Source organism: Silurus aristotelis (genome assembly GCF_946808225.1).
Source record: "Silurus aristotelis genome assembly, chromosome: 10".
NCBI classification, from domain to species: Eukaryota; Metazoa; Chordata; class Actinopteri; order Siluriformes; family Siluridae; genus Silurus; species Silurus aristotelis.
In genome coordinates, this window is record NC_139583.1 from 2,542,436 (window position 1) to 2,563,804 (window position 21,369).

The 21,369-nt window shown below is 40.3% G+C and overlaps 1 protein-coding gene across 1 annotated transcript in view; it reads left to right on the forward strand.

Annotated features, from left to right (window-relative positions):
- The window catches only part of chst8 (carbohydrate (N-acetylgalactosamine 4-0) sulfotransferase 8), an 89,420-nt gene that overhangs the window by 1,356 nt on the left and 66,695 nt on the right, over positions 1–21,369 (forward strand). The gene's annotated exons all lie outside the window — the stretch shown is intronic.

The window sequence follows — 21,369 nt, forward strand, 5'->3', positions numbered from 1 at the left end:
TGTAAATCAATAAATAAACGTTTTTTCTGCATTATTTAATGAACAAGCTTAAAAAGTAAACAATTAAAGTATAGTAAATAAATACAATTTACACTAATAGTATGTTAAAGTGTTATAGTGTAATAATACACTATATTATATATTTATTATGTTAGAAATCAGTAAATCGTTTACAATTTCAAAACTGCGTTAATGACGACAAGATTTGGACCGTCGGATTGTTGTTGCCATGGAAATGGAGTTCGGCATGCACGAGTTACGAGGACATCGTGTAAACGGCTAGTTTGCTCGGCTAGTTCATATTCATGAAAAGAAAATGTCCTTTCTATATTGAACGTTTATTAAATTAGTTTATTATGTAAAAAAAAATAATAATACGCTACTGGAAATAGGATACGACGTACAGTTTCAGGGGTGCACACGCCAACAACCGTCATTATAAATATGTGGTCAACAATATTTAAGAATAAATACGTCACCATTTAATATATAATATACTTGAATGCGTGTTTATTTTTATATATTATATGAATATATTTAACTGAATATTTACTACAGTGTATTGTTTGTTTATTAAAGTTCAAAATCATTCAGACATCTTGAATATCAAATCTACAGTATGCTAATGACTGCAAGAGTTGGACAGTTGGATTGTTGTTGCCATGGAAACGAAGTTAGGTTAGGCATTGATATAGGCTAGCATGTTCAGCTAGTTTCAGTTTAAATAAAACAATGTATTGCATTTTCCATATTAAATGTCATTACAACTAGTATATATGAAAAGGAAAAACAAATCACAGTTGAATATATATTACAGTATAGTAGGTGTTTATTATGTTAGAAATCATTCAATCATCGTAAATTCAAAAAATACACTAATAAAAAGGAGATTTTGACTGCTGGATTGTTGTCGTCATGGAGATGAAGAGTTCTGGACAGTTCATTTCTCCAAAACTCCTGCTGAAATACTTTTATAAAACTTTCCAAAGATGTTCTTCACTAGATGGAGATTTCTTTATGATCCAGTTGATCTCTGAGTAGTTTAGTAGGATTTATGTGTGGTGACTGGGCAGGTTGTTCCATGATAGATCTCACTTCAGACCAATGTTTGATCTCTAAATAACACTTACAGAACTCCGACTTGTCGAAGTCGGTTCCAATGAGCCGCAGTCTAGATGGAACTTCATGGTGTTGAAGTATGGAATGGTCTCCATGTTGGTTCAGGATTCCTTTCACTTTCCGCAATAAGTCTCCAATCTTCCCTGCTCCAAAACAACCCCAAACCCTTAAACTTCCACCTCCATGTGTGAGTGTGTGGGGGTGAGGGAGTCTGAGCACATCTTCTGTCTTCAAGTTCTTCTGTTAGAAACACAAATGTTTTTGGCTTTTACAGAGTTTGTCGTATCGAAAACAAAATGAACATGCATGTGTTTAAAAATGTGGTGTTTCCACATCTTTGACGGACGCTATGTGATCTCTAATCACACAGCAAGGGGGGTGGGGTCATTTATAGCTTTTTCAGCCTCTGTACACAAGGGAAAGAAATGCGTAATTAAAAACAACACACCAACAAGCGGAAACTTCTTCAAGGCTCCCTGGTGCACGTGGGAATCTGCTGCGAGAACTCCAGCGGAATATAAACTTTTACAGCACCGAATTCCCTCTAACGGTGTTTAATTAACTCGCCATTCATGTGTGTCGGGTCGGATTTCGAGAAAATGTTAAAGCGCACGTGTTACTGTGATTACTGTAATAAAGCGCACATGACCGCCATTAAAACTCGTAATTAAAACTCAGAGCTTTGGGACTAATTTCAATTTCAGAGATTCGGCCTTGTTACTCGGCAGCGGTCGGTTGTAGTGTTCACTGTTTTGTTTCACGTTTTTTAATTAACCATTTAAAAGCTCAGATCAGAAACATCGAAATTTAGCACAAAATCTTTTATCTTTTTTTACTGAAGTATAAAAAACTTTAAACTTTCTTATTTTTACAGAAGTCTTTACATATCAAAAATAAATTCTATTAATTCTTTCACACTGTCAGTATTTATCAGGTTTTGAGCTGAAAAATATACGAGAAGCTAAAGTTCAGACGTTAAGGTTTAGACGTTAAGTAAAAGAAGTTAAAGTTCACACCACTATATAGCAAAAAGTTTGTAGACACCTGACCATAAGGTTAATAAGTGCATTTTCAGACATCTCATTTCACATTTAGTCTCCGCTTACTGTTCTAATAACCTCCACACTTATGGGAAGATGTTCCTCTAAATTCCTAAATCAGCCACAAAAGTGTTATTAAAGTCAGGTCTTGATGTAGGTGAGGTGAGGAGGATTAGGGTCAGCTTTCACATTCATCCCAGCAGAGTTGAGGGTCAGAGCTCTATAGAAGGAGATCTTCATGAACAGAGCTCTATAGAAGGAGATCTTCATGAACAGAGCTCTATAGAAGGAGATCTTCATGAACAGAGCTCTATAGAAGGAGATCTTCATGAACAGAGCTCTATAGAAGGAGATCTTCATGAACAGAGCTCTATAGAAGGAGATCTTCAAGGTCTGCTAGTTAAGGAAAAATGCTCATGTTAACATAGCCAAAGATGTCTTATGCAGTAACGTGCCTCCAAATGTGATCTGAAATCAAACAATGAATGACTCGGACCGGAGGAGTGGAGGGATGAACAACTTAATTCTGTTTCCTGCACATAACCTACAGAGATTGAATGGAAGAAACACACATGACTGGAAAAGTCAGGTGTCCGAATTTTTATTAATTTAGTGCATATGGGGATTTTTATACTTATTTCTGTATTTTTGTGTTGATGTCCTTGTTTGTATTGTATAGTGATTCCAAAGACAAATGTTCACCTGCACAATAAAAACTAACGAACTAAACAATTAACTAGCTCACTAATGAACCAATTAACTAGCTAATAAACTCCTGGGCAGAGAAGCTGATGTGATGTGATTTAGGACACGATGGGGCTGTGAAGATGTGGAGAAAAGAAAAGAAACTTGATTTAAATAAACAATGAATTGAATGGGAAACCATGGGGATGAGTTGTAAGCAGTATTTGGAAAAGGTCATCAGTGATATGATGGTGTAGTGACTCAGTGGTGGAGGCATTAGACTCTGGATCAGAAGGTCACAAGTTCAAATCCCAGCACCACCAAGCTGGGCCCTTAAGCACGGCCCTTAACCCCTTTACAAAAGGTTTAGCCGTGATACCGTTAAACAGACGGTCCGATCCTAGACTCAGCATACACGTTTACGCTGCCGGCTAATGAACACGAGAGCTCATTAGGAAGCTTCCACTCTCGAATGCACACGGATCAACTTTTACGCAAAAACATCCAGCTTCAGGCCGCCTCCGCAGTCCACGCAGCAACATCCTCGGCGCCGAATTAAGTCTTTATTCAATTTTAATTCGCTTCAATTAACCGCGCTGACGGCTGGCGATGAAACGAGACGCCAGGCTGGAATCTAATATCTGTCAACAGCATGAAACAGCTATTAGCGCCGAGCTTTATATCACCGGGTCTCATAAAACTGGAAAAATATCACACACACACACACACACACACACACACACACACACACACACACACACACGCACATGTACAGAGGATGGCGGAGGCATTTCAAGTATCCAGAGAAGATGTATACACTTATGCCTCGTTTCATCCTCATCCTCGTTCTCATCTTCATCCTCAAACATCAGCTTTGGATTCACTCATTAGTTTAATTGAGCTTTGGTGCAGAGAGGAAGAAAAAAAACAGCTTAATTGAATTTTCTGAAGCTCCAACAATTTCATCGTATCGGCACAACATTCATGTATACATGCGCTATATACTCAAAAGTATGTGCACCCCGACCAGTATGTGCTTTTATTAGTCAAAATGGTGGCATAAAATTGGAAGACTCTTTGTATGCTGTCAGATTGAACTTTCCCTTCACTGGAACTAAACACTGTTCCAGCATGAAGACAAGAGTTTTATAAACATCTACAAGGTGGCATCAAAAATTTCAAGACTAACGGTGCAGCTGGTGCTGTTCCGACCCACATCTGCGATTTTTTTTACCAGCAAACGTAAAACCAACCACAGAGACGTTTGACATATAGCCTATAGTCTACAGTTAAACACCAGTAGTAGTTCTATGTTAGTATCCTTTATATTTCAGTTATTTTGTAATCAATTTCACTTCATTAGTGCGTTATTAATAAATATTCAATATAAACACTAAACTAGCGTTGCAATGCAGCTCTCTACATTACTAAGAAATTCTCGAATTCTCGAAATCTTTTTTTTTTTTCTTTCTTTTTTTTTGGCATGAGTTTAAAACCGCTGATGAAATCATTTCAGAACAGTTTCCTCTGTCAGATTAACCCCTAAAACCCAGAAGACCCATCAGAGGGACCTCATTTCCATTCCCCACTCTCATAACTGGAATTCTCACTGCAGTTATTGAATAATTTATAGTAGTTTTTTCCGTATAATATGTCTTACGATGAATAATTGAATAATAAGCTGGAAACGTTTTCTGTGATAAGTATAACATATAATAAGGAGCGCAATAAGATTCCTCCGCTTCACATCAGGGTCGTGATCACCCAGTAGGGATTAATTATCTCTTCAATATGCACTGAAGATGCTATTTTAGACTTATTATAGGAGTGTGAAGTGAACTTTGCAAGTCATCTGTAAACTCAGTGAGTTAAGGTCTTTAATCTGTTGCAATAAATACTCGAGGCCAAAAGGACACTCAAGACCACCGACACCCCAGTTACATTCTAATGACATTGCAGTGACCTTCAAATTACACCTCATTCCCTGTGAATCATTATCTCCCAGGTACATCCCATGCCAATTAACCCAGTTACATTCAAATCCCATCCCTTTTTACATCCCATTACCTCCAACTACATCCCAGTCCCATATTTCAATTATATCCCAGTGCCATCTTAATGATCTCATTTACATCCCAATGATATCCCAGTTATACACCAATCATATTGCAGTTTCATCCTCTTTATATAGTCCAAGCTAAATGTATAGTGTTATTCATGTCTCTATTTTTGAGAGTCACCAAACAGCTGGAACCAAATTCCTTGTGCATGTCAACACATCTGGTCAATAAACCAGATTCTGATTCACACCTTGTAACTGTTTAAGTAGACGCCAGTTACATCCCAATTACAATCCTAATTACATTCCAGTAACATCCAAATCACAGTACAACTATATCCCAATTACTTCCTAATTACATCCCACTTCTCTATATAATAGGGTCCATATCACAATCCCACCACCTGCTGCACTACACACATCAACCTCTGTTTCATCACACACTTAACACGTCCTTTACAGCAAGCAGGCGTGAAATCCCGAAGATCCGGACAAACGTTTACGTGACATGATGACAGAGCAACGTGGCTCACAACCCAAACAATGACCATTGATGTTTATGTGAAACGAGTACACAAGGACTAAACTCCTTTCTTCAGAAATTCATAAATCCATTCTTTTCCCTGTCGCCCGTATTAAAGCGCTTAACTCGCCCACCAGGTGTTATTACGCCTGCTCAGAAAGGTTTTCAGGCAACCCAAAGTCCCGGACATGCACCCAAGCTTTTATTTTCCCTCTGGTAGAGCTGATATGTTTGTGATTTATTTGTCCACCTCTGCCATTATTTGTGCTGAATTTCAAACAGGCAAGAGACATCTCATCGTCTTTTTTTCTTTTTCAAGTTCAGTATAGCTGGGGCAGGAGTGTTTCTCACTTCAAAGCTGTCTCCAGGTTTGACTTTAACATCGACATGAGCTGTTACACACACACACACACACACACACACACACACACACACACACACACACACACACATACTTCCATCCCTTCCCCGCTCTGAATTTCCCCTTGAACACCCACACAGACACCAGAGGGCAGTGTGCAGCCAAATGGTGTGTGTATATAGTACGGATGGAAAGATTCAGCGATTCGCTGATCGGTGCATCGGAATTAAAGTTAATGAAACATGGATTTTAAAAAGTGTGCAGAGCGCAGCAAAAAAAACAATGTATTTATATTTAATATTAAAGGATGCACTGTACTTATATTATTTAGCCAGTGACTAATAATTTGTGACTTATATTTAATAAGTAGATCGATTTCTCCTGTTCCTCTCAGCACTGCCGCTGCTACGTAAAAATATCGCAATGATACAGAGACCGAGGCGTCACCTGAGAGTCACATAGAATACAGATTTACATGGCAGAGGTAGAGCTGTAACTTCCTGCACACAGAACAGGAAAAAAACATCTGGTTTTATTTGATCTTTTTTTATTTTTTTGCACTACAAAGGCGTGTTTGTGAAAGGGGCCATGCGTTAGAATTCACAGCATCAAATGTTTTCCATTGAATCGCATCGAAATCGAATCTCACTGCATCGTAATAGAGGCGAATCGTATCGTATCGCATCAGCAGCTGCTTCATACGTATCTTTAATGTATAATGTAACGAATCTTTGGATGCAGGAGCATAAAATGTTCCCTTCACTTGAACTAGGAGATGTTTCAGCATGACAAAGCTTTTGTACACAAAGCTATCTCCATGAAGATCGGTTTTACATGGTTTGAAGGCTCTGCTATAGAGCTCAAACCTCAAACGTATTGGAATGAATATGAATGCTGACTGCACCCCAGGGCTCCTCACGTCACCTTCACCAATGTGACGGAATAAATCTCACCCAAATCTCCACGAAGTTTAATGCGTCTTCCCAGGAGCACAGAGTTCATTATAACAGCAAATGGAGACTCAAAGTGGAATAGAGTGTCCACACAACTTTTGACCCCACAGTGTATATACATGTTTAACAACATTTGTAAAGAAAATGGAAAGGAAGAGAAAGTAATAAATGGAGAAAACGGAATAGTCAGTGCATGGTTTCCATAGTAACAGGCCGGACGGGGATGGGGCGTGTGGCGGATTGTGTTTTCAGGTAAACACTTGCGATATTTCTGTCGCGCCACTGTAAGGGTTAAGGATTATAAATGGCCCCGAATGTAAGCGGAGGGTGTGTGTGAACGCCATGACAGACATGACAGATGATGCTCCACTTCATCAATGTCCAATCAGGTGACTGTCCAACCCGCTCTGCCTCAATAACACCGTAATTCTTACCGATGGTTTCCATCCGACACTGATGGCGTGGTCTCACACACACACACACACACACACACACACACACACACACATGTTTGGAAGAAGATGCAGGAAATGCATCGTAGGACAGGTGTCAAGGTCAGGAGTAGACAAGGCAGGCACTTCCCCAATAATACTTTCCCTTTTAAAGCGTGATTTGTTTATTTTTTTGTAAAGCGCATGTTAATGTAATGCGCATGTTAATGTAATGCGCATGTTAATGTAATGCGCATATAAACTTTAGTAAATGTGATAAGTGCAGGTTTCTTTCATTATTACATCATTTCCATTACACTTAAGGCTCAGCAGAAGATGTTTCTAGCACATTGAAATAGCATACAGCACTAGCTTGAAAAGAGCACTAGCATGGGTACTGTATTAGCTTTGGGACAGCACTAGCATGGGGACAGCACAAGTATGGGGACAGCACTAGCAGTAACACAGCATTAGTATGGATACAGCACTTGCAGTGAGACAGCACTAATATGGGGACAGCACTAGTATTAGGGACAGCACAACCAGTAACACAGCACTAGCATGGGGACAGCACTAGCATGGCAACAGCACTAGCAGTGAGACAGCACTAGCATGGGGACAGCACTAGCATGGCAACAGCACTAGCAGTGAGACAGCACCAACATGGGGACAGCACTAGCATGGGGACAGCACTAGTATTAGGGACAGCACTAGCAGTAACACAGCACTAGCATGAGGACAGCACCAGCATGGCTACAGCACTAGCAGTGAGACAGCACTAACATGGGGACAGCACTAGCATGGGGACAGCACTAGCAGTGAGACAACACAAGCATGGGGACAGCACTAGCATAAGGACAGCACTAGCATGGGGACAGCACTAGCAGTAACACAGCACTAGCTTGGGGACAGCACTAGCATGGCAACAGCACTAGCAGTGAGACAGCACTAACATGGGGACAGCACTAGCATGGGGACAGCACTAGCAGTTAGACAGCACTAGCATGGGGACAGCACTAGCATGGGGACAGCACTAGCAGTGAGACAGCATAAACATGGGGACAGCACTAGCATGGGGACAGCACTAGCATGGGGACAGCACTAGCAGTGAGACAGCATAAACATGGGGACAGCACTAGCATGAAGACAGCACTAGCAGTGAGACAGCACTAGCATGGGGACAGCACTAGCAGTAACACAGCACTAGCATAGGGACAGCACTAGCAGTGAGACAGCACTAGCAGTAACACAGCACTAGTATAGGGACAGCACCAGCATGGCAACAGCACTAGCAGTGAGACAGCACTAGCATGGGGACAGCAATAGCAGTGAGACAGCACTAGCATGGGGACAGCACTAGCAGTGAGACAGCACTAGCATGGGGACAGCACTAGCAGTGAGACAGCACTAGCATGGGGACAGCACTAGCAGTGAGACAGCACTAGCTGCTGTAGGTTTGTTCTCAGTGCTGCTCCTGAGTAGCAGCAAATGTGTTAGTTCTTGTTAGCGTGATGTCTGATACACCACCAGGCTCTGACGCGTGACTCCTCATAGAGCCTGTGAGCTCATTTGTACTCTTACCAAGTGTATATGTGTGTGTGTGTGTGTGTGTGTGTGTAGTGTAGTGTAGTGTTAGTCTGATTGGTTGTGTATTTTGAGAAAAAAAAATGCATTTGTTTTCGTGCACGTGAGCACATGTGCGTTGAGAAACTGTGTGTGTGTGTGTGTGTGTGTGTGTGTGTGTGCTGAGACTTTTAGTACTGGCACAGTCCCAGCAGGCTGAAACATGCCGCAGCTCTCCAGATGGCTGTGCCGGACGCCTCGCTCTCACAAACCCGGGACAGAAGCGACAGGGTGCATGTGACGGAGATGTGAGAAAGAGACAGAGAGAAAGAAAGAGAGAGAGAGAGAGAGAGAGAGAGAGAGAGAGAGAGAGAGAGAGAGAAAGATAGAGGGATAGGAAAAGAATCTATAGATGTTTGGTTTGCTTGTGTTCTCAGGTCAAACACTCGTGACCTTCTCTAATTGTTCTGTTCCAAGCCTACTTTTAAAATAATCAGTCTACAATTAAATAATCAGACCCACATTCACCTATCAACGATTCGATATATATATATATATTTTTTTTGCCAAAGAAAATACCGTCTGTAATTAAAACGTTCTATCGCGAGCAAAAATTAGCGACATTAGGGACATTATTCTCTTAGTCACATACAATTAGCATTAAGTAGCTTTTGTAAAGGAAAAAAAAACAGCTTTGCTAATACACGTTTGATCATTTGGAATGAGGAGCAAATCGAAATGTTAAAAAAGGTTCGAGACTAGTTTTGTAACATGCCAACAGATGGCAGCACAAGACTGCATGCACAGTCACAGGGAGCACCGACCTTCACAAGTCAGTGTACCAAAATACATAATCCTGTGTACATGGGGAACTGTGCAATTGGTGCATTGCCACGTGTGCGATTTCATCACGGACACGAAGTTAGAACAAAGAGCAAACCTGAAATTTTGCATGAAACTGTGCAAATCTGCCACAGAGACGTTTGACGCAATCCAGGAAAAGTGTATGGTGATGCTGCAACGAGTCGTTTGAGGTGTTTCAAGTGGCACGGTCACTTCAAGAGCCGAAGAACATCAGTGATAGAAGACCTTTAACAAGCTCAACCCCTGAAAATTTCTAAACCTTTCAGTAACTGGTGCATGATGATTGTCGCCTAACAATCCTTAACATCACTGCCAAGTTCATGCCAGGCCACTGACCAAGAAGCAGACGAAACTCAAAGGATCGTTACCGGTGACAGTGTGTACGGGTACGACCCTGAGACCAAGCGACAGTCTTCACAGTGGAAGAGCACATCATCTCCACCACCGTAAAAGGTGAAGCAGGTCCGCACCTACACCAAGTGCACGCTCATCGTCTTTCCCACATTGCCCACATTGTGCATCGAGAATTCGTTGCCAGGGGCCACAATCTCAATACTGAGTTTTACTGCCAGGTATAAAAGCGTCTGAGGAAAGACATTCACCGATTTTGTATTTTTTTTATTTTTTATTGTGTAGGTCCTGGAGAACCTCCTGCTCTGAAGAGTTTGTGTTTGTGTTCAGGATGTGCTGGAAAATTTTCTTAAAAAAGTTGCAAATGAATCAGTAAAATGAGTCGTGAGATGTTTTTATAGGGTTTGTGTTCGTTCCTAAATAAGGTACGTAGACTGAAATTATTGTAACACCTGACTTTTAGGTGTCTAGGAGACCCGAACATGTTCCAGCATGACACAAAGTGTGCACAAAGCCAGCTCCATGAAGATATGATTTACATGGGCACCCTTGTGGCTGAATGAATCTACACAAATCTCCACAAAATCTAGTAGAACCTCTTTCCAGAAGAGTGGAGCTCATTATAACAGGAGATTGGGATTAAATGTGGAATAGGATGTTAAAATGTCTAATGGTCAGGTGTCCACAAACATTTATCAATATAGTGTATCTATTCAGCTCTTATTTCATCTCTATCTTTAGGTCTTCAGTGCCTTCAGGTCTCTCAGGTTTGGCATTCTGGTAGACACTTAAGATGAGTTGAATAATGCAGATGGGGGTGTGGTTTAGGACGAGATAGAACTTCGAGGGAGGAGCTACAGTGGCATTTCTGATGCGTTTTTTTAGCCTGATATCTGTTTTTTCTGTTTTGAGGCAATGCTTATAATAGTAAACAGACATCTGAATGCTCTACAAAGTCCCCAATAACAATTTGGTGCAAATTTCAAGCTTTATCTCTGCAGAACATTTACATGAGATGTTGGCGTGCTGTGGGATTTGAAATTATTTATGTATGAGCATAAGTGGGACATGGAGGACACACAGCCTGTGCTAAAGGTTATCCAGGATCAGGATTGGAAAACTTAATTCCTACATCCTCCAGCCCTACTGTGGTACTGATTAATGAGAAAAGAAAGAGATTTGGAGAGGTTGTGTGTGCAGTGGGACTCAAATAATCTATATAGAAAGTTAGACCAGAAGTTTGGTAGTAGTAATGAATGGTTCATGAACGATCCGTTGATTTTAAACGAGTCTTTAACGTGACTCAGATGAACGAGTCGTCTTAAAGAGCAAGTCGTTCATTTTTAATGAGTCTTTAACGTGACTCAGACGATCAATTTGTCTCAAAGAGTGAGTCGTTCATTTTGAACAAGTCTTAAATGTGACTCAGAAGAATGAGTCGTCTTAAAGAGCGAGTCGTTTGTTTTGAACGAGTCTTTAACGTGACTCAGAAAAACAAGTTGTCTCAAAGAGTGAGTCGTTCATTTTGAACGAATCTTAAATGTGACTCAGAAGAATGAGTCGTCTTAAAGAGCGAGTCGTTTGTTTTGAACGAGTCCTAAAAGTGACTCAGACGAACAATTTGTCTCAAACAGTGAGTCGTTCATTTTGAACGAGTCTTAAATGTGACTAAGAAGAACGAGTAGTCTCAAAGAGCGAGTCGTTCGCTTTGAACGAGTCTTTAACATGACTCAGAAGAACGAGTCGTCTCAAAGAGCGTGTCGTTCATTTTTAACGAGTCTTTAACGTGACTCAGAGAAACAAGCGATTCGTTAACTTTCCACTGGAAGTGCATGAGCAAAGCATCGCAAAATCTCTGTAGGTTATCTCTGTAGGAAACTGAATTGAGAAGTTCATGTCTCGACTCTTCTAGTCATTCGTTCTTTTGTCACATTTTGAGTCTCATATACGCGTTGCAGTTATATACATGTTTATCATTTATTGGAACTATAGTCACACTTGGCGTATGTAGAAGTGTTGGTGTTTAGAAGTGTTTATTTCTGATTACAGTGGAACCTCGGAGCTCGCGGCCTCAGCGCTCGCGACCTCGCATGCTCGCGACTTTCATTCCGACTCTCATTCAGATCGGCTCGTGAGCAACCGCGAGCTGCTCAAAACACTAGTTTTAACATTTCTAATCAAGGTTTATCTCATTAAAATTGTCTAAAAAATGCTTAAAATTGTCTAATAATTAAGTGTTATGGAGTGAAATAGTGTTATTTACTCATTTAAATCGATTTCGTATAGTGTTCTTTGGGTTTTTACTGGGTTGGAAGGGGCGTATCAAAAGGTCGCGAAAATTCGGAACTTGCGACCGGTCTTGGTCCCTAACCCTCGCGAGCGCCGAGGTTCCACTGTACATGCAAGAAATGAACTAAATGACTCAAAAAAAGATTTGTTTATTTTGAAGAACGAGATTCAAAGAAGCAAGTCACTAAAATGGTCTGATCTTCCCATCACTACTTGGTATCTGCTTTTGTTTACACATCCCATTCCACTTTATTCTCATTCCCTCTTATAATAAGCTCCATTCTTTAGGAAGATGTTCAACTACAAGCTTGTCAGTAAAGTCAGATTCTGATGTATGATTCAGAAAGTTTGACCTCATGGCTTGGTTTTTGCTCTGATCATCATTGTCAGCTGTGAGGACTTCTATAGAGAGGTGTGTGCCTTATCAAATTATGTCCAATAAACCTTTCAGCAGGTGGACTCTAATCAAGGTGTAACATCTCAGGAACAATCAAGAGAATCTGCACCTTATTTTAAATATATTTTGAATGCACTGTATATATATTCGATATGACACAGCTGACCTGTCTTAACGCAGTCATACCTCTGGACATCTGCATACCTTGGCGACTGAATGTCACCATGGCAACTACAAGGATGCCGCAGCAACATTGGTGTTCAATGTGACAAAAAAAGGATTTATTATCTGCATGTAATTCACTCTTCCCAGAAGAATGGAGGTTGTTATAACAGCAAATGGAGACTAAAAGTGTATGTTTAAAAAGAAGCACATAGCAATAAGGGGTGTAACGTATCCATAGTGACATTTTTCCATTCAGGGTTTTCGGTTCAGTTCACACACATACCGAAGGCAGTCCTTTTTACATGCGGAACAAAGTTAAAATCTGAGTTCCCTCAGGACCGTGTTAAATGGTGGACCGCAAGTTTGTTTAGTCTCCACCTCAAACTATAAGCACATTTTTACATTTGGATAAAACTTGAAAACAACAATGGGGTATAAAAAAGGAACTAGAGTTAGTGCAGTGTCACTGTTTTGCACAAAACCGCACTACTTCCTGTTAGCGCTAATGCTAGTCATCTGAATTCATTAGCATTTTATTTTTTGGCTTAAAAATTTCTCTTGGAAGGAGAAAATCCTGAAAATCCCACATATTGAGGGAGTGAATGAATGAAGGGTGGAAGGAATGAAGACGTTTGTTACAGTATGCTGAAATAAGTAGAACGTCCTTTCTTCAGGAGCAAACATGCTCTGTGTGTCAACAAGTCAGCTGTTTTCAGAAGAGAATGCTCCTGACACACACACACACACACACACACACACACACACACACTAGATCACGTCACCTTTAGCGGGAATGAAATGTCAGTTCTTAATTATTCATCCGGAGCGTCAGGCGATTCCCCGTAGACTGAAGAGAGCAAGAGGTTGGGAATAATGCATGAGGAGGCTCGTGACTTTCACCTTGTCTGCTTGTGTCTTCATTTTTTTTCCCCGTCCTGGACGCTGTTTTCTAACCCGCAACTCTACCGGAACACCTCACGGTCCATCATGAGATGGTGACTAAGCCCAGCTTCTGGAATAACAAGAGAGAACGGTTGTTTGATGTAGACGAGGTGCTGAAAGTGGAATAGAATTAAACTCACACAAACACACATCACAAATACATTATAATAAAGCACAAGGTGAGGATTTAACACCGGCGTCGCTTGCAAATAAGTTATCTGAGAAGTTGCTTCTCCCAGAGAGACTTTTTTACGTATAAATAAAAAGCTGTAAATGGAACACCTTCATAGCAGGAGCACGTTTTCTATACAGGAGCAGTGAGCAGTAAGCATTTTCTGGCCTCAGTCTGTCTGTTGTGTGAATTGATTATTAATTGATTCATGATACAAAAGCAAATGAATCCAATGCGCTGGATCAAGTGCTATTTTGCTCTTATGCACTCTATGGACAAAAGTTTGTGGCAACCTGAGCATAAGACTGGTATGAGATTCTTTTTGAACATCCCATTCAATATTTAGTCCCCATTTCCTGTTATAATAATAATAATCCACTCTTCTTGGAAGATGATCCTCTAGATTTTGTGGAGATTTGTGTAGGGCTGCAAAATTCCATGGGAATCAATAGGAATTAACAGGAAGTTGAATTTCTACTGCGACTGAGGCCACACCCTCCTATATGCACTGGGATGTTTTCTGGGAGCGTTCGAGGTTTTTGTGCAATGATGACTTGCACCCCAGCAGAATTAGAGCTACAGTTCTATCAGACAACATCTCCAGGATGCTGCACACCATCTGACTTGTAAGTCATCATGCAATTTACTACTATTATAGCATTTGTAGACCAAGAAATAAATACACAAGATCCAGAAATAATCTGGAAAATGCCAGATAAGCAAACACAAAAAATGTTTTAAAGCTTGGACTTCTAAACAGTAGATCACTTGCACCTCATTGTAAATGAGATGATCACAGATAATAATCTCTCAGCTGTCTGTCTCACTGAGACCAGGATTAACCCAAATGACTGCATGAGTCTAAATGAGTTTTCACATCAGGATATGTTTATAGCGCATGAGCCCCGTCAGACTGGTCATGGGGCGGAAGTACAGACCCCCAGGGCCCTACGTACATTTTCTTTATAATTTTGCTGTTTGATTTCAGACCTCTTGATCAATTTTGATAAAGTGCTGCTTGTAGGAGATTTTAATATTTATGTAGATGATGTAAATGATGGCCTAAGACTATAATTTGTGGACTTATTAAACTCCTTTGGGGTTCAACAAAACATCACCAGACCGACTCATCGTTTTAATCGCACAATAGACCTAATAATATCCCACGGAGCAGACGTCACTTATATAGATATTTTACCTCAGAGTGATGACATCACAGACCATTATCTCATATTGTAGAGGATATTAGCCGTTTCACCATGTCATCAACATGGTAGGACTATTGCTCTAACCACTAAGGACAGATTCACAAATAACCTGTCTGCTTATTCAGGCACAAGGGTGTTAGTAAAGTCAGGTAGTGATGTAGGTGAGAAGGTGAGGAGGCCTCGGGGTGCAGTCAGCGTTCACATTCATCATGTTCAATAGGGTTGGAGCTCTAGAGCAGGAGATCTTCGAACCATGTAAAGCAGATCTTTATGGAGCTGGCTGTGTGCACATGCTGGATCAGGTTCAGGTCTCCTAGTTTAAGTGAAGAAATAAATGTCATGCTACAGCATCCTATGCAACTGTGTCCCCTAAACTTGGTAGTAACAGTTTGAGGAAGAACCACATATGGCTGGAAAAATCGTTTTTCCCAATACTTGTCAGGTTGAGTGGATTATACAGCACATCTTTGAATGAGAAGCAGGTTAACCCTGTGTGTAACAGAGTTGCTGATCCTAAATCCAGTCAAGTCTAAGGTATCTGGTTGGGTATCTAAGGTATCTGGTTATCTGGTTGGGTATCTAAGGTATCTGATTGGGTATCTAAGGTATCTGGTTGGATATCTAAGGTATCTGGTTGGGTATCTAAGGTATCTGGTTATCTGGTTGGGTATCTAGGGTATCTGGTTGAGTATCTAAGGTATCTGGTTGGGTGCGAATCTCAGCAGCGCAGGCAAATGTTTTTCACTAAAACGATGTAAAAGTGGCGACAGAACGCATTAGCGTTATTCACTTACGTTAAACTGTGGAATTACTGTAGATGGAAAGCCTTACACAGAGAGGATTCCAGCGGGAACACTGGAACAATTCAGCAGAGAAACGTGAGCGTGGAGAATCCACTGGACAGAATCCACCCCCCCTTACAGCTCTCCTTATTATAGAGCATAAAAGATACATTTGTGTTGCGGTGAAGAGCGTTTAGAGTTAACAACACAAAATGCAATCGATTTCCCAAGAGCTTTCTACCAGTTTAACGCAATAAATCTGATCTCTCAGCAGGAACCGAACTCTGATTCCCTCTCCAGGCTTATTTACCTGATACACAAACGCATTTATATCCATTAAAGCTGATGAAACGATGCTGCAAGAGTGAGAACTGGGAGGTTCCCAGTGGATATGAGGACGCTTGTCAAGTTTTTTGCAGAGATTCTTCAAATGTGAGGGGTTTGGATCGGACCGCAGAGGTACGAGGAGGAAATGTGATCTGGCTTCTCTCAGATCTTTTCAGGATTTTCACCTCCAGCTGGAGAGGAGATGTCACGTACAACCGACATCATTACAGCCTTTTATATCACAGTGCTGGTGAAGACTCTACTCTGATAGGTGGTTCTTTTCCTTTAAGTGAATGGAGTTTCAGCAGGTGATATTTTTTGTAGACCTGCTGTGAATATGGATTTAACTGGAGATAACAATGTTAAAATCCACAATCTGTTTGTGTACGCAGCAACACCAAGAACGTGCAGCTTTATCACACCATGTTTCTTCTTCCTGTATTTTCTGACAGAGGTCACACAGTGACGTATCGATCTTCTGGCATCTTCACATGAGACGAATTTGCAGGCCAGTTCACCAAACTTTAGGTATAAAGGCATGAGAAACTTTGTCATACTAAACTTACGTTTCGGTTTTCCAGCTTTCGCATGCGTTAAATGGAATCAATAGAAGCTCCATTTATGAATTAAGAAAACCTATGCGATTAATATATGTTGAGCATATTTGACACGTCCCTTTTTTTTTATTTATTTATTTTTATTATGTTCTTTTATCTGGAGAACCTTCTTTGATCTTCCTACAATCCTGAATCCCAAAGTACAAGTCCATTCACCCACTTTTGTCACACTAAAAATAGGTCTTGGTAAGACCCAAATAATGTGAAGTTTGTGTAGGACTGTGTTTGGTATATAGATTTAATTTGACCACCTGCCTAATATTGTGGTTGTCCCCATTTGCTGCATCAAATCCAGCAAATCATGCACAGTGAGGATCTTTCTGGAAGGAGTTGCTCATTCTGAAGACAGTGGCGATGTTTTTGGCGATGAAACGTATAAATGCCGGTGACAGTTTGTACTATGAAAAGTGAGGCTACAAGCAAACTTCAGCAAATATTAAACATTAATCAATATTAAACAGAGGGAATTATGAAAAAATAGTAATAATATGGTATGAGAAAGTTATAAGTGTGTGTAGTACATATAGTATGTACTATATATAAATATTTACATATTTGACATATGTATTACATGTAGCAATTAGCTTTTGCAGTTTACTCTTACAATTTATGCAAAAACTCCAATTCCCAAACCTGGCTGCAAAAGACCACCCCACCTACAATTTACATTTACACCATTCGGCAGACGTCCAGAGCAACTTACAATTGAGCAGTTGAGGGTTAAGGGCCTTGCTCATGCTCAAGGGCCCAGCAGTGGCATCTTGGTGGTGCTGGGATTTAAACTTGAAGTTCAATGCCTTAACCAATAAGCTACCACCTCCAAAGGTGCAATGCTTAGAGTTTCCCTCGTACTGATTGACCAAACCTGGTTTCCTTTACACACTCACACTCGCACACCATTAAAAGAGAACGGCAACAAGACGTATTTAATCTCACGATTGCCTTTCTGATACTAACTCGTGTTTAGGTTCACGGTTTTTGATCTTAGCCTAGTCCTGTTAGCACTGTTTGTGAAGCGCCTGCTGCTTATTGATTACCATTCTGTCTAATGTTTTAGATTAGTCTTCCTTGGCTTATTAAAAAATTCAAACACATTCATGAACTGAGAGCGCTTTCACAGCATGACAATTAAATTTGAGACAGAGGAGAAAGAATTTTCTGCAATGCAAGCGAGAACAGGAGGTTGTTTCTGAGAGAAAGAAAGAGAGCGAGACAGAGATTTGTGCAAATCCTATAAACAAAAAAGCAGATGGTCTCACGGACGATTTTACCGCATTAGCAAGAAATAACAAGCTCCCCGGCTTTATTCATTTATTCCTCCATCCAGTGTCGTGTTCAATCGCTTTGTCTTTAGAATGTGGCTCTCAGTCTGCTTCAGAAGTGTGTGCTGTAGAAAAGAAACTTACATATACTTACGTACATACGGTTTAAATGGTTTTAACACAATTCTATTCGATTCAATTAAACATTTAGAGTGCAATCGACCTTGTCCCAAAGCGTCTTTAGAGAAATCAATAGATATAGTCATAAATGTGTCTCTAGAACGTTATCCTTAAAAATGTGTGAGCCAGAGGAAAAAAACGCTTTCCTGGGATATACTGTATATAAGGAACCTTGACAGGAACCAGACTCAAAAATTAACCCATTATCATCATTAGATTCATTCATTGTGCACTAAATGGACAAAAGTATTGGGAATTAGCAAAAAACTGTACAGGAAATCTTTGGATGCAATATCATGAAATTCTCTCTTCACTTGAACCTTCTAAAGCATGATAGGCCCCCTGTACATAGTGCCAGCTCCATGAAGATCTGCTTTACATGGGTTGGAGTGAAGTCTCCTGCTATAGAGCTCTGACCTCAACCCTATTGAACACTTATGGGATGATTTTTTTTTAAGCTGACTGCATTTCAGGCCTCCTGACCTCACCTCAGAACCTGAAATAAATCTATACAAGCACCCTCCAAAATCTAGTGGACCATCTTCTCAGAAGATTGCAAAGCAAATTAGGACTAAACGTGGAATCTTTTTTATCCCTATGACTAATGATGGAGCAGTTACTGTTTTATATTTTATATCACTATGTTTTTGGTCTTCATGTTAACAGATGGACCTCCATGGTGATGTGGAAATCATGAAAGTCTGGGTGAAATTATCCTCGTAATGAATGTACAGTACAGTGACAGCTGCTCTTCATCATGCACACACCTCCTGTGTACCGGCTGGAACCACCTGTCACCTGTCACGATCACACACAGAGAGCATTTGCCTCGACAACCCGAAGCCGTAACACAATCAGGCTTTACAGGTCCGGGATGTCTGATAACGGCAGGGGGGTCCCCAAACCTTTTTCTGTGAGGGTCACATAATTTTTCCTTTCTTTAATGGAACTATTACTGTGTGAATGTGTGTCTATTTATTCTATTTAAGTCAAAGCGCTGTACCGGTTGTTGGTTTGCTGAAGGACAGGGGACTCCTGTGTGATTTTACATCAATATTTCAGAAGCCTGTAATGGGTTCATTGCTGCTCGGAGGTCAGCGCTTCAAAAAGAAAAAATGCATCACTCCACTTTTTCACTCTGTGTCTCCTGTGATCTCTCATTCCCTCTCTCTCTTTCTCTGTGACAATCTTTCTCTCTCTCTCTCTCTCTCTCTCTCTCTCTCTCTCTCTCTCTCTCTCTCTCTCTCTCTCTCTCTCTCTCTCTCTCTCTCACTCTCTCTCTCTCTCTCCCTCCCAAAGCAATCACAGTGAACACTCTGTTAACTGATTCCATTCAGATGCAGTCTGGCCAGCAGGGCTGCACTGGTGAAGCTGGTGCATGATGGAATTGGCTTCAGTCCTGTGAGCTGTAATTTAAAAGCCCCCTCTTTTTGCTCATGCTGCTCCCTCTCCCTGTGCCACCTGCAGTTCTCTAAAGCAGACAGGAACTCGCATTGTTTTGCCAAGTGTTAATCATGTGAAGAGAGCAGTTAAGCACAACAGGATTAGAGCAACGAGCCCGGCGTTTTTAATCACAAGTCTAATTCGATTTGTGGACCAGGAGGAGACGTGGTGCTTGTTGCGATCTCTCCGGGTTCTGTCAGAGTTTGCTCGCTTGAACTATACTGAAATGAATCACCATGTTAGAGATGGTGGGTTTAGTCGAGATTCGCTTGTTAAAACTTGATACAGAAAGTATGATCTGGTTCGTTTCTGCTTTTGTAAGAAAGCAGGAGGGATTTAAATGGGATCTAAGCAGCTACAGGAAGCCTGTAGAGGGAACATCGTTATGTGGTGATGTGAGAACATGGGAATTTCAAAGATAACCTGCAGCTTTATTCTGGATCAGGAGCAGGACAAACATCTGAGAGTTCAACACCTGACAATTTCTATGAATTCATTTCCTTCTGCAGGAAATATCATCTGCATAGAGATCCCTCTCTACTGACGCCAGGCATCTGCTTTTATTATGATGTGTAAATATCAGAGCCATTATCATTCCTGAGTCCCGTATTGAAGCAGGAAAACCTCAGCCGTGTCCAATACGCTCTCGTCTGGAGGAAATTATGTCTCTGGTCCCAAAGGAAATCTGCATTGAGTGCAAATATCCCTGTATCTCCACACATTTAGAAAACTGATCTCACAACCTGTTTCTGGATCACTGTCTTGATTTAGATCAGGTTTATAGGATTATGGCAAACTGTATGTGAAGGTTTCTGTTATGTGTGTACGCTTATGAAGGTTCTTATCGTACACATAAGCGGAATGCTGCTGCGAATTTGAATCGTTTTGAAACCATTTAGAATAAAATTTAAGACTTTTATTACAACAGAAATACAAACAAATATGTTTTTAGCGACTGGCCCTAAACTGGCCTTAACCGAGCCATAAATAAACATTTATTTTATTTTTTCGCTAAACTTGCTCTTCGCCATTGATGAAAAATTCAACTTGTTTTCAGTATCAGGGTTTCTGCATGGGTCTTATTTTGGAATTTTTTACGTTATTATTATTATTATTATTATTATTATTATTATTATTATTATTAAGTAATTAATTAATTGATTAATTAATTAAATAATTAATTAATGAATTTATTTATTTATTTATTTATTTATTTATTTATTTATTTATTTATTTATTTATTTATTTATTTATTTATTTTTTGACCCCTGCAAAAAACCCTGATACCGAAAAAACACACATACAAACGGGTTTGTATGAAGCCATATTTTCACCAACAACTTCACAAAACAGTATAAAATGATGAACCAAAGCACATTTGGTGCTACCGCAGAGCCTAAGGTGAGTAGGAATAGAGAACCAAAGAAGGATGCCAACTCAAGTCCTTCTGTAGGGTTTACCTCAAGTTCTTCAGTAAGGTTTACATCAATCCTTCTGTAAGATTTATCTCAAGTCCTTCTGTGAGGTTTACATCCATGTCCTTCTGTAAGGTTTACCTCAAGTCCTTCTGTAAGGTTTACCTTAAGTCCATCTTGGTTTATCTCTCCATCTTCTTTTTTAAGGCTTATTTCTTCATA